This window comes from Cricetulus griseus, chromosome 8 (genome assembly GCF_003668045.3).
Source record: "Cricetulus griseus strain 17A/GY chromosome 8, alternate assembly CriGri-PICRH-1.0, whole genome shotgun sequence".
NCBI classification, from domain to species: domain Eukaryota; kingdom Metazoa; phylum Chordata; class Mammalia; order Rodentia; family Cricetidae; genus Cricetulus; species Cricetulus griseus.
Genome location: NC_048601.1, coordinates 73,145,613 through 73,173,095, shown reverse-complemented (window position 1 = coordinate 73,173,095; position 27,483 = coordinate 73,145,613). Strand labels below are relative to the sequence as shown.

General features: G+C 43.5%; 2 long non-coding RNA genes across 6 annotated transcripts in view; both read right to left on the bottom strand.

The window, feature by feature from the left end:
- Nucleotides 1–3,400: 3,400 nt before the first annotated feature.
- Nucleotides 3,401–6,506, bottom strand: LOC118238766. The gene is made up of 2 exons (XR_004771132.1): nt 6,445–6,506; nt 3,401–6,264 (listed from the first exon to the last, which is right to left on the bottom strand). It is a non-coding gene; the product is annotated as an uncharacterized LOC118238766 (long non-coding RNA).
- Nucleotides 6,507–10,016: 3,510 nt separating this feature from the next.
- The window catches only part of LOC113834560, a 34,619-nt gene continuing 17,152 nt past the window's right edge, over nt 10,017–27,483 (bottom strand). For 2 of the 5 annotated variants that reach the window (XR_004770942.1, XR_004770940.1), the window contains one exon: nt 10,850–12,570. This is a non-coding gene — a long non-coding RNA (uncharacterized LOC113834560). Of the gene's footprint in view, nt 10,827–10,849; nt 12,571–16,474; nt 16,688–17,198; nt 17,447–22,478; nt 22,655–27,483 lie in introns of those variants that run through there. The other 3 variants (XR_004770943.1, XR_004770941.1, XR_003487684.2) reach the window with 3 other exon arrangements.

Sequence of the window (27,483 nt, the reverse complement as noted above, 5' to 3'; positions counted from 1 at the left end):
TGTGAGGCTGGGCCAGGATGTCGATTTCTAGGTAACAATTGGGGCTGGCACTGGAGTTGCTGGAGCACTTAGTGGTTGAATTAAAATCTGTTGGTACAGACAGACTAGGGACAGTGGTAAAGTTGAGTTCAGAAAAACATTCTATTTTGGATGTACATTTGGAATTTTTAGGTTCATGGTCCAGGTAATTGGGAAGAGCAGTCCAAAGACTAGGAAAGGGGGAAGAGACTCCACCCTTAGGAGTAGGCAGTAGGCAGGGAAACCTAGGCTGTTGGTGGGCAGGAGTGCTTATCTGGAGTCTTTTGAGAGCTCTTGAGAGGAGCTAGGAAAATTTAGCTTGTTTATATAAGGTTAAGGGGGTACAGCTATTATCTGAAAGCAAGGTCCATTGTGTTGGGGAGAATATAACTTGAGAGGCTTCTATTCCATCAGAATAGTCTTCCTGGGGTGTTCAGGTGGGTTCTGAAATTGAAATGTTTTAGGAACATTAATGATTGGGGATGCTCTTGGCAAATGGTGAGAGGGACGGTCTATAAAAGGTTTGAGGGTTGGTGTGGAAAGGTTGAGACAACTTGGCTTCAGTTCCCAAAGGGGTTCTTAGGTGGTCAGGGTAACAAGTGGTCACTAGTGAGGTTAGGGCATTGTCAACAGGTTTACTGGTAGAGACAGGGACTGTGACTAATGGAGGGCTTTGAAGAGAGGTGAACAGAAAGCAGTGGGAATCATTGAAGGAGGTTTCAGTGAAGACGAGGAAAGAGTTTGTTGGATGACTGTCTTCCGATTTTTATTGCCATGAGGAGACACTGTCTTAGATAGGGTTTCCATTTTTTTTTGTGTGTGTGTGTGAAGGGACACCATGACCACGGCAACTCCTAGAAAGGAAAACATTTGATGGGGTGGCTTACTTACATTTCTGAGGTTCAGTCCATTATCATCATGGTGGGGAGTATGGCAGCGTGCAGGCAGACATGGTGCAGACTACATCTTCATCAGAAGGCATAAGGAAGTGGACTGAGACACTGGGCAGTATCTGGAGTCTATATGAGACCTCAAGCCTACCTCCACAGTGACAAACTTCCTCCAACAAGACCAGACCTACTCAAAAAAGGCCACATCTCCTAATAGTGCCTTTGTAGATGCCTAAAGAAGAAAGGATAGCTATCCAGAAAAAATCACCAAATAAAGAAGAATCTGACATATGAGACCAATATCTATTACAGGGTAAAATCCCTATGAGATTATGGGGGCCAATTACATTTAGACTACCACATTTCCACCCTGGATCCCATAAGCTTGTAACAATATCATAATAATAATGTAAAATGCATTTAGTCTAACTTCAAAAGTCTCCATAGTCTATCACAATCTCAATAGTCTCTAAATGTCCAAAGTTCAAAGTCTCTTCTGAAACTCATGCAATCTCTTAACCATAATCCCCTATATAATCAAAAGAAGTCACAGACTTCCAGCATATAATGGCAGAAGATATACATTACTCTTCAAAAAACGGAAAGCTGGTGAAGATGTAATTAAACAAGGAGGCCATGTTCCAGTCCCAGCAAGCCACAGAACTTGCAGTTTTGATCATGTGGTTCTGGCTTTAGATTTAAGAGTGGAAGAAATGGGCTATGGAATTTGCCTCTGAATCTAAGAAAAACCATTGAGGCCAGGTGTGTCTCTGAATGGCGGCCTAGAGGAGGCCATTGCATGAAGCTGTGTTGTTGAAGCCAAGATTGCCTTGGAGACCCCAAGGTGTTGCGATGCCAGAGCCATGCTAAGGAAAGCTGCTAACTTAAGGGAGTGGAACCAACCCAAGAGAGAGAACTACGTTGTAGTCGACAGAGCTGAAAGGACTTGGAGATCTAAAAAGCTCTTTGACATCAGGCATAGAGATGCAGACTTTGGACTTTGCCCAGCTGGTTTTCAGTCTTGCTTTGGTCCCGTATTTCCTCACTATGCTCCCTTCCCCCACAGTGATTCACCTCCTCCAATAAGGCCACAACTTCTCCAACATGGCCACAGCTCCTAATAGTGTCATTCCTTGTGGGCCAAGCATTCAAACACATGAGTCCTATCTGTTAGAATCATCACACTCCACTCCCTGGCCCCATGGGCTTCTAGCCATAACACAATGCAAAAGGCATTTAGTCTAACTTCGAAAGTCCCCATAGTCTATCACTGTCTTAAAAGTCCAAAGTTCAAAATCTCTTCTGAGATTCGTGCAATTTCTTAACTGTAATCTCCTATAAAGTCAAAACAACAAAAAATGGATCACATACTTCCAACATATATGCACATGATATGCATTGCCATTCCAAAATGGAGAAAGGGGAGGATAGTGAAAAAATATGGATCAAATTAAGACAAACCCCAGTGGAGCAAAGCCGCTGCTCCGTATCTCTATGTCTGCTGTCAAAGCACTCTTTAGATTGCCAACTCCTTTCAGCTCTGTTGATTGTAACCTACTTCTCTCCCTTGGGCTGGTTCCACTCCCTGTTAGCAGCTCTCCTCAGCAGGTATCTCACAGCTCTGGCGTCTCCAACATTTTGGGGTCTCCAAGGCAAATCCAGACTTCAACTGAACAGCTTCACACAATGACCTCTCTAGGCTTCCAGGAAGGGATAGCCCCTTTCTTCTATCCTTAACTTTAAAGCCGGAACCATGTGACTGAAGCTGCCAAGTTCTGCTGCTTGCTGGGGCTAGAATGTGGCCTCCTTGTTCAATTACATCTTCACCAGCTTTCTGTTTTGGACAGTTTCCTTCACTGCCTGAACTTGGCTATCTTGTCCTCCAACTCAGAGATCTTCCAGCCTCTTTCTGCAGAGTGCTGGGATTAAAGGCATATGCCACCACACCTGGACCTAAGCTTTTCTTTCTTTTTCACAAGTTGGAAGCTTAGCTGGGTGGGGTCTCGCCCTCAGATCACCACTCCCTTTCTTCCATTTCTTAGTCTGCTTATCTCCTTGAACACAGGGTTTACTCCATTCCACTTCCTGGTACCCCCTTTCTCTTCAGTCGGTAGCTTTTGTATTTTCTAGTTAGGCTTGCTCCTTTTCATTATAAATCTCTGTAAGAAGGAGCATTAGTAAGCACACAACAGAGTCTATACTAGTCTGCTTTGAGATTTCCTTTCCCAATTCCATTAATACAAAACTCTTAACTTTAGCCTCAGGCAGACTTTTTGGACAAGTACAAAAGGCATCCACATTCTTTACAAAACTATCACAAGAATGATCTCTAGGCAACATACTAAAATTCTTTTCCTCTGAAACCTCTTGATCCAGATTCCCAAAGTTCAAATCACCCTTAGCCCCACTGCCTTTCATGTTCTTGTTATGCCCAAATTCTGAAACCCCCAAATCACCAAGAGACCCATCCATTTTGATGTGAAAGCAAAGAGTCTTATTGTTGCTGTTTATTGAGCTAACCCCATTAGCTTGGGCCCTTCTTCCATTTATCATGGTGGATGCTTGGAGAAGAACCCTGGAAGCCACAAGGCAGGGAATATATCGGGTAGCAAAGGGGAGTGTCTAGGGGTATGAAACAGTCTCAGGATTGGTGCTCTTCCAGGCTTGGGTGATCTGTCCTGTGTTGATTTGTCAACTGGTTGTTAAGGCCCATAGGCCTTCCCAGGATGGTTGCTATGCTCTGCATGTCACTGTTATGCACTTGTATCATAAAGCACACCCAGAGCCTTAAAGCACAGTCCCACCAGCTAACTTCTGATTGGTTTCTTGCCAGGAGGAGGGTTTCTGATGTCTAGTGACTAGGACAGGAGGGGCAAGGTCAGGCAGGAACATGTTAGCCTGTCATGGCTGCTAAAACAGGGGACTGGTCCCTTCACCGGACCCATAAATCATTTTCTCAAACCTTCATGGCTTACTTAAACTTTCATATCTTCAGACCTTAACACGTTTTCTTAGATCTGCATCACTTGTGTCATTCATTTTCCTTGACTTACATAACTTACTATGTTTCTCATAGCCTTCAGAAACTCAAATCTTTCTTAGTGTGAACCCTGTCAGCAATGAAAACTATACATATGAAATGAACTGACCAGGTAGCTGGGTGTTTGCTTCTGTTAAAGTCACAGTTAACTATCCATGTCATCAGAGACCTGTGAACGATAAATTTGGGTAGGAAGTATAATTTAACTGAATTTTGTAGTAAGTAAAATGACAGAGATGTAAACAGTCATTTGAGGTTTATGTGGATCATTGCAGAAGCAGTAGTCGGCCTTCAGATGTCAACAAAGAGCAGTGAACCTTCAGTTGTCAGACTCAGGTCTGGGAATTTTTCCTGTAGAGGAAGAGCTTGAGAAAATTGACTTTACTTTGACGAGGCAGAATACAGCAATCAATCCAAAAGTGTCCACAGTGTGTGCAGGTTCCTGGAGGCAGGTGAGCATGTGGCCTTTTGCCCCATGCAGGTTTGCCCAGTGGATGGTGATAGTACAGTCTAGGTGGAGTTGTCAGAGGGGTCTTCCATATGTTCTTTTTGGAGACCTTAAAGTTTTTTTGTTAGGGGGTGTCTCTTTATTGTGGGAAGTTTTGTATCGACCATTTAAAATGCCATATTCATTATGAGGAGTTTGAGGAGCAAGTATTTATTAAGTATACCTGATTTTAGGCTGAACTTGAAAACACATGCAGGAGGTTGAATAAGGCCAATTTCTGTAAATCATAAATGTAGCAAACTTTTGTCATTACAGAATATACAGAATATCACAGTTTCTTTTGTGGGACTGAGTTTAAGCTGTAGGCAGTGTCAGGACAGGAACGGGTTAATAAATTGGGAAACTGGAAGGGCCTTGGCTGAGGGAGGTGAGATTAAATTATAGATTGCTGCTGACCACAGCTATAAGACCATAACAGAGGAGGTGGAGCTGACATGGGGGCAAGTATGGCCCTGGCCCTGATGGGCAGACTGTAGATGGGTGGGGGAATTTGTTTCCAGGACAGGAATGGGGGCAGGGCACTGCATCAGATTGAAAGGAGCATTTTTGTTTGTTTGTTTGTTTGTTTGTTTGTTTTTTGGAGTGATGGCACTGAGGAGAGGGCAGGACTGTTGGTCAGTGCAGCTGGAACAAACTTTGGGACCTCAGTGGTGGAGGTGGGTAGGGTCACAGTAGCCCTACAGGGGCCTAAGGAAGCTGCAGAACTTCCAGGGTGAAAATGAGGGATGGGAGGGTTGGCAGAGAGACCCAGAAGGACCTAAGAGTTTGCTATGGCTGAGACCTAGGCCTCAGGAAGCTGTAGTTCCCAGGGGCACAGGAGTGACAGATTGTTAAGGAGTGTTGGAGAGGCTGATGAGCTTTGACTCCTTGTTTCAGGTCAGGCTGGACTAGGCCTTGCCGAGTGGAGGCAGCTGACACAGGAGTGAGTGTTGAAGGCATAGGTGGAGAGAAGGAGGGGGTGGGGTTGTTGTAGCTTTACCAGATCTCAGGCAAGGTTAAAGGAAGTGGTGAAGTGGTGGCGCAACAGTTTAGGCCTGAGGGGCGTGGCCTGTGGCATTCCTGGCTAAGCCTTGGCTATTCCATAGCCACATGCTGCACAGCAGCAGTCAGGGCTGGCTGCACTGGTAGCAGAGCAGGTGGCAGGCACAGAGTGCCTGGCAGTCAGTATTCCTGCAGCACACAGAGGGTTAAATAGGACATGAAACTGCACAAAGGCTTACAACAGCATGTAGAAAAGTCCAGAGAGTGTAAGCGGTACACAGAAGCCTTGAGGCAGACCAAAGAGGAAGCAGAGATACACTCAGGAGCCAAAGCTATTGTTAAGCGCTAAAGTGCACCGTTAATATGAATTTTTCGGATGGCAATTCTATCACCAGTGGAGGCTGGTGAGGGATCAACTGGAGGGCTTCTGTGGTTTCCAGGACTCTGGAGGAGGAAGTGTCATTTGAGGGAATTTCCCATCTGTGCCAATGGCTGGTTTTGCGGCTGTGCCCACAGGTGCTAGTGAATCCTTTACTTCTTGCGACTATCCCCTCCCCGGATTTCAAAGCTCTCCATTTTACCTCCACAAATAAGGAATAGCTGAAGCTTGGCCAAAATGTCTTCTCCTCTTCTCAGAATTCATCAAGTGCTTTGTTTTTTCTCCACAAATAAGCAATACCTAAACACCAAGATGGATACACTGTCGTCTCCCAGGTTCCAGATCAAAGCAAGCCCTCTGTTTTGTCTTCCGAATGTCTTTAGAGTCTGGCAGTTTCCCTCATTCAGCATCCTAGGGCAGATCTTGCCTGACCTAGTGCAGAAGAGGCCTGTGAAAGGTTCAGGCTTTAATACCGATTGGCTCTACCTCTTTAAGAGACAGACCCCACCCCCTGACAACAGTCAGGGCACACACAGGGACGAGCCATCACCACATCACCCACCACGCATTTACAGCCTGCGTGAGGACTCTGGGCATGCGTGTCTTCCCTTTAAAAGTTCCAACTTACCTGCTTCACTCTGTCTCTGCTTCTTCTTCACTCTGCTTTTCTCTTCTCCTCTCTCTGTTTGCTTCTGCTTCTGCTTCTCTTCTCTCTCTCTATGGCGACTGGCCATGGTGGTCAGCCATTAACTCTGTTTCTCTTCTCTCTTAGTCTCTCTACTTTGTTGGGCCTAATAATAAACTGGTTAAAATGTCTCATCTTGCACCTCCTCTTTTTCTTTATATCAAATTTAAACAAAAACATAACATTTGGCGCCCAACTCGGTTTAGGCTCTCTCTGTAAGCTCTCTTGCAGCTTGCTGGTGGGATAGGCTTTCTCTGTAACCTCTCCTGCCAGGGGCATGAGAAATTTCAGGGATCCTAAAATCTGAACTCATAACCAGCTTTCCATCTTGGTTTTTCCTGACACTTCCTCCTGCCTGCAGCGGCCTGAGATGCCGGGACTCTGTACACTTAAACTCGCCACTTTTCAAACTAAGGCTCTCTGGGACTCACTCATCTGCCTTTTCGCTGCAATCTGGTAAGATACCCCTTACTCTTTCCATGGGGAAGACCCAGCACTCCATTTTGGAGTTCACTGCCTTTTGGTCTACTGGGTCCATTTTTCAGTTTTGGACTGCTGAGCCTCTTTCAGGCTTTCTGCTGTGTGCTCTCAGACAGAGCAATCTGTGACATTTTTGGCCTAGATCATGGGAAATACATTTTACGGGACCTTTCGGTTACTGCCAGTGGGTAGGTAAATGAACGGAGTTCTTCTGCCTCCCAGTGGGAACTTTCTTTCACCTGGGAATGTCCCTCATTGTCTGTTTTATCTCTGACCGTGTTTTTGTTTGTTTGTTTTCATTTTTCCACACGAATGAGGTTTGAGGTTTTTGGTTCAGATCCACATGGGATCTTTCAGGTTTTGTACCCTAGCCTGTCCATAGACTGGTGCATTCCTTTCCCAGACCTATGGTGGTCTTTTTGGATGTTGTGCTGTTTGGACTCTGGTGTCCTATTGGTTTCACACATCTTACTGCCTCACTCATGGTGGAAAACTTCTTCTGGCAGTTGAGAATGTGCTTACGGGGGCTGCCATCTTGGCCACGTGGTCTGACCTGGGGGCTGCCATCCTGACCACGTGACCTAGCTTAGGTCTGCCCACTCAGTTCAGTGACTTGCACAGGCAAGCACTGCCAACAGACATCTTTTTATTTTTTGTCTCTGATTTCTTCTTTCACTTGTTGGGTGCATCTCCCACAGGTCAGGTCTAGCACCCTGCTCTGGGAGTGGTGTGTTTTGTTTTGGACTGCTGGGTTCTCCTTGGTATCGGGGCTGCTGAGCTCCCCATCAGACTCCTGTGTCTATCTGGCATGGCCCTGGCATCACTTCCAGGCTGATGAGCTTCCGGAGAGTGGATTTTTGTCATTTTTGTTTGACTCATCCATGGGAAATGCATAAGGAACCTTTCTGGTTGCAGCCAATAGGTGGATAAACAGAAAAAAAGCAGCTTATGGTTGCCACCATCTTGGCCATGTGGGCTAACCTGGGGGCTATTCTAACGCCTGTGCCAACAAACCTGGCTGCCAGATCTTTTTGCTTTTTTTCTTTGTTTGTCCGTGATTTCTTCTTTCACTGGCTTTGTTGCTCATGGCTTGTTTACAGAATGCTGTGTCTTTCCAGGGCCCTCTGTTTAAGTCTACTCTGTCCCTTTAAATCTCCTGTCTGCTTGCTACAATATACAGGTCAGAGATTGCATTCTGGTTCCCCTTTTAATGTTATGCAGTCCTGATTGTCTCTGTGCCTGTAATTTAACTTTATACTTCTAACTCTGTATACAACTTAAATTAAACTGTGCTAAGTCTCATATTTCTAAATTGCTATGTATCTTGAAATGATAGTAAACATTTAAAGTCATAAAGGTCTATTTCAAATTAACAAAATATTATACCACTCAGTTCATCCTGTAAGCCATTTACAAAGGTACAGCTTTTTATTACAAAAAGGGATTTTTCTCTAACTAAAGGCAGATTTTTAACTGTTGAGATACTCAACAGACAGACAGTCCTCAAGTGCTCAGAGATCTAGAGAATATGGCATTTAAAATGTTTTGTTAAAAAGATTTTTATAACAGAGAGATAGGCCAGCTGCTGGCTCTACCCCATTTCCTCCAAGAAGACTGATGGGCACTAAAGAAACTTCATCTCTAGTCAGTGACAACGCTGGTCACTGAGCAACCCTGCCCTTCACCTCAACTGCTACAAAGTACCCCAGACCATGGACAAGAGGACAGTGGAATCAACTTTCTCCACGTTGCTTGGGCCAACAGTAGGGAGCCTTCCTGTAGTCCATAAGCCACAGGTTACATGTGATCAGCAAGAAGGCAGGTGTCCTGCAGCCTGCTACTATGGATGGAGGACCTTGGGGATGGCTGTCCATGCAGCCTGCTAGCACGTCTCTGTTATTCTTTAATCATTGATTCAGGTAAAATCTTATCCTTCTCAAGAACTCTGATGCTTTTGATGACTTGCCAGCTTAAAGCAAAACATATTTCAGGAACAGATATTTTAGGGTTTATCTATGTGAAGATAAGGAAGTGTAAGGTGTATGAAGGTCTGGGAATGTAGTTACAAAGGTCTGAGGATGGAAAGGTCTAACATGGTGGATAAATGCAAGCTATGAAGGTCTGAGAATGTAAGGTATAAAGGTCTGAAAATGGAAGGTCTAAGATGGTAATGTAAGGTGTATGAATTAAAGTTATGAAGGTCTGAGGGTAAAAAGGCTTAACTGATGATAAAGTGAGTTGAGATATTAAAAAGAATGAAATATGTTCCAGATTCCTCTATTTCTCATGCTACTGTTCATAGTCAGTTCCACAATACCACTATAGGATCATAACTACAAGGTCAAGATTAAGATGCTTTTCATTATCGTAAAAAATATCTGTCAATTTAAAAATGTTAATGCTTTCAGCCAAGTTGCTTCTAACAAGAATATGCTGCTAATGTGTCTAATACTTATGTTTCCATAAACTCTAAGGATTCTTGTAAGTTCCAGGGAGCTGAATTGGATCCAAACAAACAGGTCTAAGAGGTGTCAGGGAATTCCATACAGCCTGGACTGCGATGAAACAACCAGCTACCCCAGGACATGGCAGCACCCCAACCTTCTCAGGTCCAACAAAGATGGTCAATGCCCCCCACGTCAGCAGGAAGGAGTCTTGAGAATTCGACGCCCTTATACCTTAACTTGCCATGTCTAACACCCACCCTTTTTATTAATAAGTAGAGGTGGGAATAAAAGGTTCAGGCTTTAATGCTGATTGGCTCTACCTCTTTAAGAGACAGACCCCACCCCCTGATAACAGTCAGGGCACACACAGGGACGAGCCATCACCACATCACTCACCACGCCTTTACAGCCTGCGTGAGGACTCTGGGCATGCGTGTCTTCCCTTTAAAAGTTCCAACTTCCCTGCTTCACTCTGTCTCTGCTTCTTCTTCGCTCTGCTCTTCTCTTCTCCTCTCTCTGTTTGCTTCTGCTTCTGCTTCTCTTCTCTCTATGGTGACCAGCCATGGCAGTCAGCCATTAACTCTGTTTCTCTTCTCTCTTAGTCTCCCTACTCTGTTGGGCCTAATAATAAACTGGTTAAAATGTCTCATCTTGTGCCTTTTCTTTTTCTTTATATTTAATTTAAACAAAAACATAACAGCCTGCATATGTCCCAATATCTTCTCTCTTTCCCCGCAATGCACTTTTCACAAATAACCCTAAATGTAGTGAGTTACTTAAAATTGTCTCTAGTGTCTCTTGTCTGTCTGCATGATTGTGTGGGTTTGTGCATATAAGTGTGCAACGTCACTGTTTTTCTAAACTATTTGAACTCTTATTATCGTTTGTATTTGAGACATTGTCATTCACTGCCTAGGCTAGGTCTGAACTGGGCTCTACTCATCTTTTGCCTCAGGCTTTAGTGTTCTGGAGTCACAGGCAGATCAACCCACAACTGGGCAGTTGGAGAAGATATAAAAAATGAGATAAACCTGTTAACAAATATACCATCTAAGAGAATCAATTTCCAGTCTCAATGAACTCCTAATGTACTATTCTACCCTGAAATAAGCTTCATTAATAAAGGGCACCTCAGTGTCTTCCTCTGGGCTCTGAGAATGAGCATAGTGTACATACATACATACATACATACATACATACATACCAGTGAACATACATGACACAGATGAAACATGTATGTTATACACATACATACACACATATACCACACTCACCTATGCACAATACCACACACACACACACACACAAACACACATTCCCATGTGTGTGGGGTCTGACTTATCCCACATCTGTGACAGTAACTGAACTCTTCTGGATGGTGACATGGCTGCGGTCCTGCTATAGGAGGAAAGGAAATGTGATTAAGGCATGGAAAAGTTCTTTATTGAAACTACTTATTTTTTCCATTATACCAGAAGAGTACCTTGTATGACCCAGGCTGGCTCACATAACCCAGGATGTTCCTCCTTATCCTCCTACCACTACCCCCCCAGTACTAAGTTATAGGCAAACAGATTTCAGTAGCACAGAGAATTGAACCCAGGACCTCGTGCTTGAAAGACAAGAACTCTCCCAAATGAACCACATCCCCAGACATAGGTCTCTGATTTAAGAAGCACACTAAAGGGTGGTGGTTCCCAGCCTAAAGGTGAGATCATAATGTCAGTAAAAGTTATGGCAATGGGTCTGGGACCCACCACTCCCACCTAACTCTCCTCATGGTTGGAGTCAGCAACTTCCCATTTGTCTTCGTACAGAGCCACTTGTGAAATATTCGTTACTAAAAGGGACCAGTGAGTTCACCATAGTATTGGAGTCATGTGGATCAGTGCTAAAGGTGACCTAATGATCCCAAGGGTGTGCTCACATGTGGCAGACAAAGGCTTACAGATTTATCAGTCTAACATAGTCTGGCTAGATAGCTTCAGCTGTCCCCAAACTGGTGACCCTCCCGCTGCAGCTTACCAAGTGCTGGCATTATAGGTATGTCTCACCATAGCCAGGTTTGGAAAAGGTCTTTACATTGGGAACCTGGACACTGGAATTCCAGGCAGTGTGTGTGTGTGTGTGTGTGTGTGTGTGTGTGTGTGTGTGTGTGTGTGCGCAATCTCTTATTTCAACGTTCAGTTACATAAACATTATTATATCCTAAGATAGAGCTATGTCTTTGTGAACAGATCTGTCAATTGCTGTTCTACTTCTTAGAATCAATGCTCAGATTTCAGGATCTTAGCCATCCTTGGGTCTTTGTGGCTGCATCCCTGGCTCTTACATATTCTATGGGACAGGCTTCTGGTTCTCTCACTATGTTGCTGCATTTCAGCTGAATCTAAACTCAATGAAAAGATCAGGGCTGGTGTGCAGTAAAGTGCCAGAATCTCATTGATCTGAGGCACATTGAGAACTAACTCATCACGCTAAGTGTGTTATAAAGGATGCCACCTGGGAGAAGAAACCACTTCCTAGGCAGGTGAGATCCTAGGCAAAATTCCAGAATCAAATACATTTAATTAATGGCTTTTTCTTTTGCATTCAAATCACTGACTGAAAGAAACATAGTAACTGACATTGATGAAGAACAAAGTAACATTTAATAAGCATCAAGTAAGTTAATGAACTCCATACTTTGTCTGTTACTTATTTCCCCACGTTACTGGGGATGGAGTCCAGGCCTCAAGCATGCTGAGCTCACACTCTGCCCCTGAGCCACACCCAGTCCTAATCCTTTATCCTCTCAGCAGCCTGTAAAGTACATAGTGTTAATATCCCCAGATACTAGGAAAGGGGACAGGGAAAGCCAGGGTCCTCACAGACAGTCAAAGACCAGGTTTCAAATCTGAGAAAACCCATTTCCACTGCCCACTGCTTCCTAGATACACGGTCGTTGTGCATTTCTAGGATGGTGAGTGCTGAGGCTGAACTTGCAACTATCAGTCCCATGTCCTGTCTGCAAACATGGCTTTGGTTTCTTACAGATACGTCCACAGAAGAGATGTGTGTCCTGTTTATGGGGATGGAACCCCCTGGTGGTCAGAATGTTGTTTCTTCCCAACCAAAAGGCATCAGTGTGAAAGCTCCAATTCTGAAATGAGAAAAAGCAGACTCACAGTCAGAAGCTATGTCCCCACACCACCTCCCCGTTTCCCTTCTCCATCTTTCTATCCTCCTTTCTCCCTTCTTTCCCTTTCTCTGTATCAGTCTCTCTGTCTGTCTTGTCGACTCTTTGGCCAACCTATGCAGATCTTGTCAGCTGGACCTGGGATCTGAGTACATGGAAACTGGGACAGACTACAGTCTAATGTTGCAGACAACCTTACTTCAGTTTCAGTGTGCCTTTATGCATGGATGTGCCAAAGAAAGCTATGATTTAAGGAATGTTGTGTGAGTTCAGAAAAACAGGATCAGAAAAACATGTAAATAAATGTCAATAAACACACACTAAATATTAACAGAGCAGCCCTTTCCCAGAACATCCTCAGGACAGACCAATTTAAACACAATTGCTTGGCTCAGACTATAGATTGTATCTGGGAAAGCACGAAAGCAGGGCAGAAGGCCATGTACAGATTCAGGATACACTGACCAGAACGGGTTCTACAGCTATGTTCTGACATCCAACAAGAACAAACATGTCTTTTAAGTTCCATGTAAATGTTTATCACAGGAGGCATGAAATCACATCCAAGAGCAATCCAGGGAACAAGATGCACTGAGGTGAAAGGCCCTCTGCCTTCTTCCCTAGAGCCTCTGTCCCAGTTCCCTAAGGCATTGTTCGCCGTGGATCATTCTTTTTTCTTTCATTTTTTATTTGAATTAGAAACAAGTTTGTTTTACATGTCAATCCCAGTTCTCTCTCCCTCCCCTCCTCCCCTACCACCCACCCACAACTAAAACCCTACCTATCCCATACCCTTTCTGCTCCCCAGGGAGGGTGAGGCCTTCCATAGGGGGGCTTCAGAGTCTGTCATATCCTTTGGGATGGGGCCTAGGCCCACCCCCGTGTCTAGGCTCAGGGAGTATCCCTCTATGTGGAATGGGCTCCCAAAGTCCACACGTATGCTAGGGATAAGTACTGATCTACTATAAAAGGCCCCATAGATTTCTGAGGTCTCCTCACTGACTCCCACGTTCCTGGGGTCTGGATCAGTCCCATGCTGGTTTCCCAGCTATCAGTCTGGGGACCAAGAGTTCCCCGATGTTCAGGTCAGCTGTTTCTGTGGGTTTCACCAGCCTGGTCTGGACCCTTTTGCTCTTCACTCGTCCTTCTCTGCAACTGGATTCCAGTTCAGTTCAGTGATTAGCTGTGGGTGTCTGCTTCTACTTACACCAGATTCTGGGTGAAGGCTATAGGATGGCATATAAATTAGTCATCATTCTCATTATCAGGGGAGGACATTTAAGGTAGCCTGTCCTCTGTTGCTTAGATTGTTAGTTGGTGTCATCTTTGTAGATCTCCAGACATATCCCTAGTGCCTGATTTCTCTTTAATCCTAAAATGTCTCCCTCTATTATGGTATCTCTTATGTTGTTTTCTTCTATTCTTCTCCCAACTCAACCTTTCTGCTCCCTCATGTCCTCTTCTTCTCCCCTTCTCATTCTCCTAGCTCCCTCTCCCCTCTCTCCATGCTCCCAATTTTCTCAGGAGATTTTGTCCCTTTCCCCTTCTCTGGGAGGCCATGTATGTCTCTCTTAGGGTCCTCCTTGTTATCTAGCTTCTCTGGTGGTGTGGATTATGGGCTGGTAATCTTTTGACTGTGTTCTCACTCTGTCTCTTTCCTCTCACTCTTCTTCCCTCTCCTTTTGTCACTACCCACCACTTCTGTTTCCTCTTTCTTTTCCCTCTCTATGTCTCCCTCCCCCTCCCTCTGTCTCTTTGAATCCCTTTCTTGTAGTGACCTAATGCAGAGTTAATTTTGAGAAAACTTTGTTAGGACAATAGTCCTCATCTCTCCTCTCCAGTTCATCACTCTTAAAGAATGATTTATATAAAAATCATAAATAGGGGCCAAGAGGAATACCAAGTCATTGTGGTTCCCTCTATGAGCTCCTCTCCTGATAATGTGCCACCACAAGTGGGCAGGACTTTTCTTCTCCATTGTCTGGCCACAGTTGACTGGGAGCTGTGACAGAATGGAGCATCATTTCTGTATGTGACCATAGGGTTTTCTTTTTAAAATTTTATTTGTTTTTTAAGTACATTGGTATTTTGCCTGCATGTATGTCTATGTGAGGGTGTCAGATACCCTAGAACAGGGGTCACAAACAGTTGTGAGCTGCCATGTGGGTACTGGAAATTGAACCTGGGTCCTCTGGAAAAGTAGCCAGTGCTCTCAACCCCTGAGCCATCTCTCCAGCCTGACCATAAGGTTTTCTAAGGAAAGTTGTGTGTAGATGCCTGGACCAAGTGGGCAAGGTCCACTTTCAACATAGGCTGGCACCACGCAGGAGGTGCGAGCTGCACAGAGCAAACAGGAGAGGAAAGGAGACCCCTGCTGGGACAGTCACATTTCCCCCCTGTCTTTAGACATCAGGACTCTAGGTATGTTGGCTTATGGATTTTGTGGATTTGTGTTTCCTAGGTCCTCATGTCTCTTTGTGTGGCTGTGACACACAAGTGCCTTTCAGATATAGACTGAGCCAAACTACCAGTATGCCAAAGTTTTGCATCTTGTAGAAACCCTGTTGTGGGAAGGCTGTGCCATGTAGACCAGTCCCTTAAGAGCTGGGGGGTTATGAGAGAATACACGTGGATTTCAAAGAATGCTGCAGACAGCCTGGGCACCCACACAGAGACTTGTCTCAAGAGCAGGCTACCTCAGAGTGTCCCCTCTCCAGCAGTACTACAGGATCGAGGTAGCCTCTTGAGACCCTGGAACTACAGAGCAATCAGTGATACTCACAGCCTGGGACAACTACAGGCTCAAGACTCTAGCTGTGAGAACACAGCCACAGTGACAATTTTTGATTTAGCTGAGTCCACTCTCCTCTTTCCTGCCTATCTATGTCTTCTGAAATGGAACTGAATACCTAACTCCTAAACCTCCACTTTATTATGCAAGTGTGTGGATTGCTGAATGCACAGGATCAAGGCTGAGCAAGGCTGACTCTCTCAACTAAATATTGCAGTTTGATTTGAAGCTCTTTCTCCTTAAAGAAGAGATATTGACTCTTGCAAGACAGGACAAGGATCATCCAGTACTTTGGAAAGTTAAAGCTGATGCTGATGTGCTGGGGGCTAAGTCCAGGCATGGTGACACACACATGGAACTTTAGAGTTTGGAAGGGAAGGAAGCAGGATCTCAAGTCAGGATGAGCCAGGCTGCAAAAACAGATGCAACAAGTGAAAAAACTTGCCAAGATAGTTAAGAACTTCCTTCCTTTTTCTTTCCGTTTTATGGTGGGAAATTACCAATATGGAGCCAGGTAGAAATACAAGGGATTTTAATAGGGAAAAAGCCTTACTTAGAGAGCGACTAGCCAGCCGGTGTGGCAGCAGTCTGTATAGCAAGCAGAAAGTGAAACCGAAACCAGAAACCAGCCACCTGACCAACTCTCACCCTACGTCACCCTGACCTTGCCCTTGAAGGCATGGTCAGGCACACCTTTAGCCAGCCCCTGAGCAGGCATGGCTACAGCTTCCCCTACAATTCCCCTTTTAGTCTAAAAGAGGATTAAAACTTAACAGTGTAAAGTATCCAAAATTAACAATCATAAAGGTGAAATATAAGAAGATACAACAATCTGCTCATGTCACATCCTAATTATCTATTTTAACTAAACCATAAAGTCACCTGAAAGAAGTGTCCAGCCTGGACACCTTCCAATACCAACCATAAACAATAGGAAGCTATCCCTAACTAGGTGTATACACTATCCTAAGTGACAACAATGGGGAAAGGGGACACAGCATTCTCCAAGTTACTTCTGCTGCAATGGGACGATGATAGTCATGTGGGGTCCTAGGAAGAAAATGTTAGTATATTAAAAGTCTTGAATGGATTGTATCCAGTCCATGTTAGATGGGATTTGCTTGATTGAAGATCTCACTTGAAATCCCCAACTTGATTGAAGTCAGTACCCGAACCTCTGGCCGGAGTGTCAGTTGAAATGAGGCAAATTGGATCCAGTACAGTGGAAGAGGTGTGGCCCATTTTCTTTCCAGGGTGTCCAGGGATTGCTGTCAGGCAGGTCTTCATTGGCTGTGTGGGACTCAAACATAAACAGTTAGCAGAGAAATGTTTGCTTGTGTATGTACACATACTGGGAAAGGCAACCATAGGAGAATAACGGTTATTCTTGATGGAAATACCTTGATGGAAAGAGCCAAGAAAAGACAAAGACAGTCCCCAAATTCTTCTCTTATTCTGTATTACATCAATTGGCTTCTTGATAAAATACAGAAACTCTAAAGTTTAGTTAAACAACATGCTTGGATTTTAGAGGAGGTAAGCCAAATCCACCTCTAAATCCAGCTTTGGTTTAATTGAATAGGGACTAGGAAATAAAGAGAAATAGAGTTCTCGGAGAGACAGCTGTAAAGTTTACTGTATGACATGTTCCTTTTGTTTGATGGTTATAGTTACCTTCTCTTCTTAAGTATCTACCCATGCAGTGTCCTTTGCCTTCTGGAGATGAGTTTTCCTGTGAAGATAAAAGCAAAACACTTCCCTTTCCTTTGGGAGGTTTCTATTTAGTTTATAAGATATACCTTAGTAGAATACCTGTCATATGTCCTCGTCGAGAGGATTTTTTTCTTTTCCACTCGAATCTTGATCAACTTTGATGGTATCCAAAGTTTTTCTTCTCTTGTAGAAACCAATGCAAAACCCCTACCCTATCATAAAACATGTACTAGTTTCCATACAGAGATTAGTTCATCTTTGAAGTATACTGGCTGATTCAGTTCAGCAGTTTTCTCTGTAGTCCAGTGTCTTTCTGCAGCTGTTTGTTCTTTCTCACTGGCATTAAGAAAGCTTAGTGTTAATAAAGCATTATGCAGCCTATGTTTGGGGGGTTTAGTCTTCCAAGCTTGTTTGTTGAGCATCTCCTTTAGTATTCTATTAGATCTCTCAAACACTGCTTGTCACATAGGATTGTGTGTTATACCGGTGACATGCTTTATGTTATAATATTTGAAAAACTGTTCCAATTTAGTGGAGACATATGCTGGAGCATTGTCAGTTTTTATTTGTGCAGGTATACCCATAACTGCCATCACCTCTAGCAGGTGTGTAATAACAGAATCAGCTTTTTCAAAGTTAAGAGCAGTAGCCCATTGGAACCCTGAGAATGTGTCTATAGTATGATGCACATATTTCAAATTTCCAAATTCTGCAAAGTGAAAGACATCCATCTGCCAAACCTCATTTCTCCAAATGCCCTTAGGATTACAACCTGCTGGCAATGGAGTTTGATTATGAAAGGAAGAAGTAGGACAGTTTCTCACTATCTCCTTGGCTTGTTGCCAAGTGATGGAGAAGTCCTTTTTCAAACCTTTGCTATTTATATGATGTTTCTTATGAAATTCTGAGGCTTCTAGCACACTTCCAATTAATAAACAATCAATCTCATCATTGCCTTGTGCTAGTGGGCCTGGCAGACCCATACGGGATCTGATATGTGTAATGTATAGAGGATTGCTTCTGATTGTTTCCTGTAATTGTAAAAACAATTATTAACAATTACTTAAACAATTCCTGTATTATCAGGAATGAATTCTGCAGTCTCAATGTGTAACATGACTCTCTCTGCATATTGAGAATCAGTAACTATATTAAGAGTTTCTATAAAATCCATAAGCACCATGAGAATTACATATAATTCTGCCTTCTGTACAGATGTATACAGACTTTGAACTACTTTACTTATCTCACCTGCTTTATACCCTGCCTTACCTGATTTGTTGGCATCAGTGTAGAAGGTAAGAACTCCAGAAATGGGAGTTTGTCTTACAATATGTGGAAGAATCCAGACTGTCTTTTTTATGAATTTAATTCTGTCAGTTTTGGGATAGTTGTTGCTAATCATTCACAAAAAGTCAATAAGAGCTATTTGCCAATATTCATTATCTTTCCACAAGGAAGAAATTTACTCATTAGTTAAAGGTACTATAATTTCTGCTGGATCTTTTCCAGTCAGTTGATGAAGTCTTAATTTACCCTTTAGAATCAAATCAGAAATCTTTTCTATATATGTCTTTAACTTTTTATTCTGTTTATGTGGCAGAAATATCCACTCCAATGTGGTGTCTTCCCTCTGCATCCAGAAGGGTATTCTCTGGATGGCAAGATAACCAGAATACAGTCTAAATCAAGGTTTATCTGATCTACATGTGCATCCAATATTCTGTTTTCTACCCATTGTAACTCTTTTTCTGCTCAGCAGATAGTATTCTCGGACTGTTTAGGTCCTTATCACCTTTAAGGGCCATTTTTAAATGTTTTAAGTCATGTCCTTCTACACCAATAATCGTCTGTAGTTGAGAAATTTCCCCTAATAATTTCCCAAGAGAATTAAGAGTTTGATAACGATCTCTCCTAATTTGTACCTTCTATGGCATGATTCTTTGTAAGTCTATCTTGTAACCTATATAGTTAATAGAATCTCCTCTTTGTATGTTTTCTGTGGCAATCTATAATCCCAAACGAGGCAGAACTTCCTTTACCATTTCAAACATACATTCCAAAGTTTCCTTATTGGAATCTGATAAAAGAATGTCATCTATGTAATGATAAACAAGAGATTGTGAAAATTTCTTGCAAATTATTTCCAAAGGTTGCTGTACAAAGTGTTGACACAAAGTAGGACTATTTAGCATTTCTTGTGGGAAAACTCTCCACTGATATCTCCTAACTGGCTGTGAATTATTAAGAGTTGGTACAGAAAATGCAAATTTCTCTCTTTCATTTTCCTGTAATGGTATTGTGAAAAACCAGTCTTTTAGATCAATGACTATGATAGGCTATCCTTTAGGTATTAAGGAAGTTAACGGCATTCCAGGTTGCAGAGAGCCCATTGGTTGAATTACCTTATTTATGGCTTTCAGGTCTGTCAGCATTCTCCACTTACCTGACTTCTTTTTTATAACAAATAGAGGAGAATTCCAAGGACTGGTAGATTCCTCTATATGTCCAGCAACCATCTATTCCTGTGCTAACTTTTCTAAAGCCTCTAGCTTCTCAGAGGTCATAGGCCATTGTCCTACCCAAACAGGTTCATCTGTAAGCCACTTCAATGGCAGGGCCTTTGGCTCCTCTGAAGGTCCATTATTTGTACCTAGTTTCTGTACCGCATGGATGGTTAGTAACTGCTTTCCATAGCGTCTTACCAGATCTTTTCTACTATCTAAAGATTGTACATAATTTGTATCTGACATTGGAGGAATATTAATCTGAGTATTCCATTGGTGTAAGAGATGAAGACCCCAGAGATTTATAACTATATCTGCCACATATGGTTTCAGTCTCCCTTTCTGTCCTTCCGGTCCAATGCAGACCACCGAGTTTACACTCTGACGAACTCTAGATAGAGTTCCAATTCTTAAAAATTGTACATTTGCCTCTCTAAGAGGCCATTTCTGAGGCCAAGACTTTTGGGTAATAATAGTTACATCAGCCCCAGTGTCTACTAAGCCAGAAATCACTTTATTATTAATTTTCACTTTCAACTGTGGCCTTTTATCATTAATAGAAGTTTGCCAAAGTATGCATTTCTCATTATGTCCAGTCACATAATTTTATTCTTCATCACTATTCAAACTACCATCTAGAGCAGTATCATTTTTCACAATAGGCAAAGAACTATCTACTCGTCCTGTGAGAGATTGTCTTCCTCTGCTACTGGGAATGACCGGGCCTTTCTCGATGTGTGGGCCTTCTTGAGGTTTCCCTCAGGGTTTCCCGACCTTAACAGGTTTCCTCGCATGTCCCTGGTCGATCTACATTCATTGGGCCAGTTCCTGCCCTTACCACATCTTCTACACAATCCAGAAGCAATGGCCTTCCGTATGAGGCATTGTTAGAATTCGTTTTTCTACAATTTCTCTTATTATGTCCTATTCTACCACAGCTGAAACATCTAGGTTCCTGGCACCTTTGTGGTCTCCTGGGGAAGGCTCTTCCTACCCAAGGTTCTGGTCCATAGTAGTAGTAACCTCTAGCCTCTTGGTACCTATGTTGACCTCTGTAAGGTGCTTCTCCTTTCCAAGCCCTTGTGTCCTCACTTCTAGAACTTTTAATCTCCTGTTGCCTTTTTAAACCTTTCGAGATGGCTTCTCCTACCCAAGCTCCAGTATCTTGCACACTATAGTCAATGTTGGCTGCATGTAAAACCCATTCTTCTAGTGGAGCTGATCTGATCTTTAAAGGCAAAAGTATTCTTTTGCATATTGGGTTTGCCTTTTCAAAAGCATATATATATATATATATATATATATATATATATATATATATTTTTTTTTTTTTTTGATTGTCTCATTTCTGGATCTGTTACCTGTAATTCTACTGCCCTAGGTCACCTCTGTAAGAAGACCTGGAACTGCTCTGTAAGTCCCTGTTTTATTCTGGTATAAGCTTCTAGGCATTCTCCTGGGTCACGAACATTATCCCAGGCATTTAATGCTGCTTTCCTACATAGAGACAGTATATGGTCATCATATTCAGCCTGAACCTGTGGGTTAGCATAAATACCCTCACCAAGAATCTTATCTAGGGGGCCTTCAAAACCTTCCTTTATGCCTTGACGCTCAAGGAGCTTTGCCCCTTTCCTGAACAATGCCCTCCACTGGATGTGGCATGAATTCTCAAGTATAGCTGCTACCAATTGTCCCCAATCTGTGGGTGTCACCCTGTTAAAGGTTGCCCATGAATGTAATAGCTGTTTTACATATGGGCTATGAAGACCATATAAAACAACTGATTCTTTAATATTCTTAAGATCCTTCAGCTGTATAGGTTGCCATACATAAGCCATGCATCCCTGAGGGGTTTCTTAGAAGCTGGCTTTTCTACCATAGTAGCTGGGTAGATTAATGGCGTACAAGTAACAACCTTAGAACAATAGTTTTGATACCTGGGTGGAGTAGGTGCCTCAGATTGGAGTGATTCTGCTTCTGAGGCCTCCCCATGATCTTTAAGCCTAGTAATGATATCCTTATGAAAAGTTTCAATCTCCTTAATCATAAAAGATTCCAAGCATGTTAGTGAATCTGTAAATTGCTCTCTACTCCTCTACACGTTTTTCTAGGTCTTTAATAGGTCGTCCTTAGGCAGCATCTGGATGGTATGGAAACTGCCTTCTAGGTATTGGAGTCTAGATTAGAGGTCATGATTTGCTGGTTTTGAGTCCTCGACCATATGGACCTATGTAATCTGTCAGCCCTGTACTGTAAATTATCTTCCAAACGTTCAAATCTAGACTCAAATTTGTGATCTGCTACCTTAGATGCTTCAATAATTTATTGAATGGCATTGTCCAATTCTTCAACCCTATCCTGGGTATTTTGCACCTTTGCATCTAGTTGATGAGTAACATTGCCTATCTGAGTTTCTAGCTGGGTACAGATATTCTTTAGCTGGTCATGGTCTTCTGACAGCCTAGCCTCTAAGGCCTCAGACATGGAGGATCTCTCTGTGTTTATCTTATCATAAATATGCTGCATCTCATCTTGGGTAATTAGCGTATTGGACACAGAGCCAAACTTACCATCCAATTTCTGTTCCACTTGCTGCACAATTATGGTCTGACCTAATCTGTTCTCCAAAACCTCATTGCATAAAGCTGTTATTTCCTGTAAGTAGGTGGTGAGGTTATCCTTATCCCTGTTCCTGAGTCCTCTGGTTAGTAATATTATTTGTACCAGCAAGCTAACTGCCATTATGGCATATAGGCAAGTAATTGGCAGATTAGCATCCTCCTCAAACATTGAATTCATGTAATAAGCAAAAATATTACCAATTTTAGCAAATGATAAATATTCCACCATAATTTTACCTGATTTCTACTCCAGATGCAGTAACTATTTTTGACTAGCAGGTGACACAGGCGTTCAGCTACTCGGCATGGCGTTTAGCAGTGGTCAGTCAGGCAAGATGGTGGTAGTGGTGGAGAGAGGTCACAAAAGTGGCTGTGCTTATCTTAGAGAGTATACGGCCTTGTGTCTGCAACCACTGAAAGAGACATGGCTTTACATTGCAGCGGCAAGGGGAAGACACTGTTGAAAGGTATTTTGCACCTTTGCAAAGGTGCAAAATACCCAGGATAGGGTTGAAGAATTGGTTCTAGGACAGGAGGCCTCTGGGCACGGCTAGGCCCAGTCCCAGCCGGTCCTATGCACACAGCTAGAAACTGTCTTCCAGCTGGATAGACAGTTCAGAGAGGCTCAGCGGCAGCGGGAATGTGCTTGTGTGGTGCTGCAGGTTGGCTGCAAGCCGGGAGCACCTGTGGAGAGAGGGCGCTTTCCCGGCCTAGGCACACAGTCCCGGTGGGACCCACAGGCTGTCCCACATGGAGGCTAGGTTTCCAATATCCCACTCCTGACAACCAGATAATGTGGGAAAATTACCAATACAGAGCCAGGTAGAAGAACAAGGGATTTTAATAGGGAAAAAGCCTTACTTACAGAGCGGCCTAGCCAGCCGGCGGGCAGCAGTCTGTACAGCAAGCCGAAAGTGAAACCGAAACCAGAAACCAGCCACCTGACTGCCTCTCACTCTATGTCACCCTGACCATGCCCTTAGCCGCACCATTAGCCAGCCCCTAAGCAGGCGTGGCTACAGCTTCCCCTATACGGTTTGGGTTTTATTTGTTTTTCAAGACAAGACTTCTCCATGTAACAGTCTCAGCTGTCCTGGAACTCACTTTTGTAGACCAGGCTGAAGAACTTTATACTGAAATATTTGGGGATTTTCTTTCTTTTTCCTCCAATTGATATCAGAGGACAGCCTAGAGTGGTTTGTCCTTCCCCTGTGTTTTGGTCAGATGGAGTCTGCTTGTGCTGCTGTGTCTCCCTGACCTCCTGTGCTATGAGCTGCCAGAGATGCTTTTGCATCCACATCCCATCTCGCAGTAAGAGCACTGGGAATACAGACCGCCCAACCACACCCAGTTTCATTGTGCTTCCCGGAGATTCCCTCTCAGTCACCGCTATTGCATCTATGGAGCTGTCTCCGGGGCCCTACTGCAAAAGAGGATCTGCAAAAGTGCTGAAAACATAATCTCATGCATCTGAAGTTCTCCTAACTTTGTGTCTCTCCTTTATGTGACAAGATTATCCGAGAGGCCGGCTTTCAGAGAAGAGTAGTGCAACACAACCCATTCCTTATGGAGATGATTTCAGTAGATACCTGTGATTCTTCAAATCTCTACAGAATCCTCAAAAAGCCAGGGTCTAACTTCCAACAAGTGTTCAGAGAACTGACCTGGCTTAAGCTAAACACCAGTTTTACAAGACAGTCAGGGTGGCAGGACACACAAACACAGCACTCACTACACGAGGTTCTGTTACCACAGCTGAGTAAGTGGATCCATGGGCAAAGCCTGAGGACATGGACAAGGGGACATAGCATTCTCTGTGGAGCTCAGTGCTCCAGACTCAGACACCTGTCCACCAGCACTGCCTCACCTTACCTGTGAGCTCTAGTCTCACTCTGGTATGGCTGACCCAGATGCAATGGGAACCATGTCTACACAAGTCTTTTCCAAGTCAGGAACCTGTGGTGACTAACCTGGCCTTGTCAGTGTTACACTTTCCACAGGCTGAGTGACTGATGCCAATGTGCCCCAGACTAACTCATCAGAGGCTTCCTCTAGGCCACACACTGGCAGTGGTTTGGCAAGTCTGATTCCCATAGAAGAGGCTTCAGCCTTCTTGAATAACCATGATGCAATAGGGCTCAAGTCCTCACAAGGATGGTCTGCATCAGCAACAACTGGCCCATTTGGACCAGAGCCCCCCCCCCCTTGTTAATTTCTTTAGATGGTGTTGTAGAAGTTTTTTCATGTCTTGCCAGAAGGCAGCATTCTGCATCACTTCCTCTTCTTTTTTCTTCTACAGAAAGAGGAAAGGGCTCTAGGCTAATAATTCACAATTCAGAAGAAAAAGCCTTGTCAGCATGGAGATGCCTAAAGCACCTGGTTTAACTTCCCAGCTCAGAATGCATATTCCCTGGATACCCCTGGAGTCATGGAGCACAGTTACTATGTAGCTATCTTTAGTATCTGCTAAGTCTTAATCTTCTTAGGATGCTCTCTCTCTCTCTCTCTCTCTGTATCTCTCTCTCTCTCTCTCTCTCTCTCTCTCTCTCTCTGTGTGTGTGTGTGTGTGTGTGTGTGTGTGATGTATGGGTGCACACGCATATGTGTGCAAGTGAGTGTGGAGCTTAGTCATTGATTGTTTTTGTGTTGCTCTTCAAGTGTGGTTCACTTTATTTATTTATTTTGAGAAAGGGTCTTTCATTGGTCTGGACACTTAGCCATTTGGCCAGACTGGCTGGCCAGTGAGGTCCAGGGATTGATGCCTTCCCAGTGTTGAGGTTACAAGAATCTACCACCCTGTGAGGATTTTTATTCATTATTATTATTACAATAATCATTATTAATTCTGGGTCCTTGGGTTAGGCTCAGGCTGTCATGCTTGCCTAGCAAACAATGTATGGACTGAGAATCTACGGCCTTTATTTTAGTCTTTGCTGTAATCTTGGTGCCCCTTCATTGTCTGTCCTCCATAATCCATCATCCACAATTCTGTTCTGTAGCTCTGCTGATATGTATGTTCTGTTTCCCAAGCAAGGCTGAACAGTTGAACCAGCTCTACTGTTATAACCATCTGTTTTGGTGGGCTGTGGTGAATTCCAATCAGAAATAAAGCCTCCAATTTTGCTGAAGGTCACTTGAATTCAGTGACAGGTAAAGACTACAAAATGTCAAGTGATAAACTCCTTCTTTCAGTGCTTTAGAAATGTTTGGATCAGAGTAGCTCAGTCTTCTGCAGACCATCAACACCAGCATATGGAACAGCCCAGCAGACAGACACACAGCAGTGTTTGTGTGACTCCAGTATACATTCCATCCCAACACCGGAGCACTGCAGAGCCCTTGGCTTTTCTCTGGAAGGTGAAACAACTATTCTCAACAATATCCAAACCACAGCACTGGGAAGATCAATGACTAACACAACTTTAGTAATAACGACACACAATCCAAACTTCTCCTTCCTGCCTGTGAACATATTCTGGTGAGAATGTTCACCATGGGCATGTTATTGATATAGATGTGGCAGAAAGGTCACAGCTGTCTGTCCTCCAGTCATCCCTGGACACATAGGCTAAATCTGTGAGAAACATCCATGTCACCATTGGAGGATGACTGTTTTGAGTTACTGGCCTGAGTGTCCCCAATGAACTAGTCTGTTAAAATCATGGACTCCATTGGTGCAGGCCAGCACAGGCTGTGCAGCTGACACACAATCCTCCTGTCTCTGTCATCTCCACACCGACCTTGTCTGTCAGGTGTTGTTCATACTCCCTGGTGTTCCTCTTTAGAAGGTGACATTTCAGGCTCTTGACTTGGAAAAATGACTTTTCAGTCTGAGATACAGCACTGAAATGGCAAATGTGAACAGTTCTAATGTCAGAAAAGAGAGAAAGAAGACAGGTCGGGAGAGGCAGCCTGTCTCATGTGCATTGAAACCTGCCACACTACCCATCTGTACTGCTCTGCGGAGGCAGCATTGGTTTCTTTCTTCTGCTCAGTGCTTGTGATCTGAGGCTTCTGTCTGTGTAGCTCTGTGCTGTCTGGAGATTTAGGTTGGCCACAGATGGTGAAGACCCACACTGGGATGTTTGTTCTTGTCCCAGTATAGACAGTTGTGTATTTGCAGATCTTTAGCATTCTCTCAGTAGAAAGTGTAAGGAAAAGGGACCAGAGTGACTAAAATGTACAGAAAACCTGTGAATGTCCAAATAAAGCCCTGAGAAGATGTGACCCTGGCATGCAAGGTTTCCAGAGATGCCTGAGAAGAGGCATGCCTCAAAAGCCTCTATCTCCTTCCATCCCCAAGCCTTGAGAGAGAACACCCACACTCTTCTGTCACAGACACATTCAGCAAATACTAGTGATTAAGAAGTGTAGCCAAGCTGACATGGTGCATGCTTGTCATACAATCTCTGTGGGGTCACAGGTACATCTGCCATGTTGTGTTTTGAAAACATAGTTTTCTTGAAGCTAACTACCACCTCTGGCTTGTCCAACCTTTCTGCCTTCTATTCTACACAGATTCATGAGTCTTGAGGATATATAATAGACATCCCATTTAAGGTGAATATTCCAACGTCTCTCATTCTCTGCTCATTGACCAGTGTGGGTTTCTGTGTTAATTGTCACCTACTGCAAGAAGAAGTTTTTGTGGTGAAGTTTAAGTGATGTACTGATCTACGGTTATAGCAATATGTTGTTAGGAGTCATTTTACTGCTGTCTTATTTAGCAAAATAAAATAGTAGTAGGTTTTCCACTAGGATCTGTGACCTATTTAGCTTCAAAATCCTAGCCTCACTGACAGTATTAGCTATGGGTTCCATATTTTATGTTTACAACCAATTTTTAAAAAGTAGTTGGTTACTCCCATAACATTTTGTGCCTTGTAACAGTGGGCTTATCTTGCCAGAAAGGTCATTATTGTGACTGGCAGGGTTCATGCTGTGGCAAGACCAAGAACTATGTTTCTCCTCTGGTAGTGTGTAGAGCACTTCCAACACTAAGAATGTATTGAGTAGGAAGCTTCCAGTTAAGTACCATCTAGATATTCCCCAGGTTCTACCCCATAAGTATGTGGTATCTTCAGCAATAGGCTGATCAAGTTTTGGAGAGTAACCAGTAGCATTGGCAATAGCTTGTAATGTCAGAGAGGGGCTGTCTATGGGGCCTACTGGCCAACAACTCAAAAATAGGTAACCCATTCCTGGCACTGGGGGTTTTATTTGGTAACATGTTAAGAGAGAT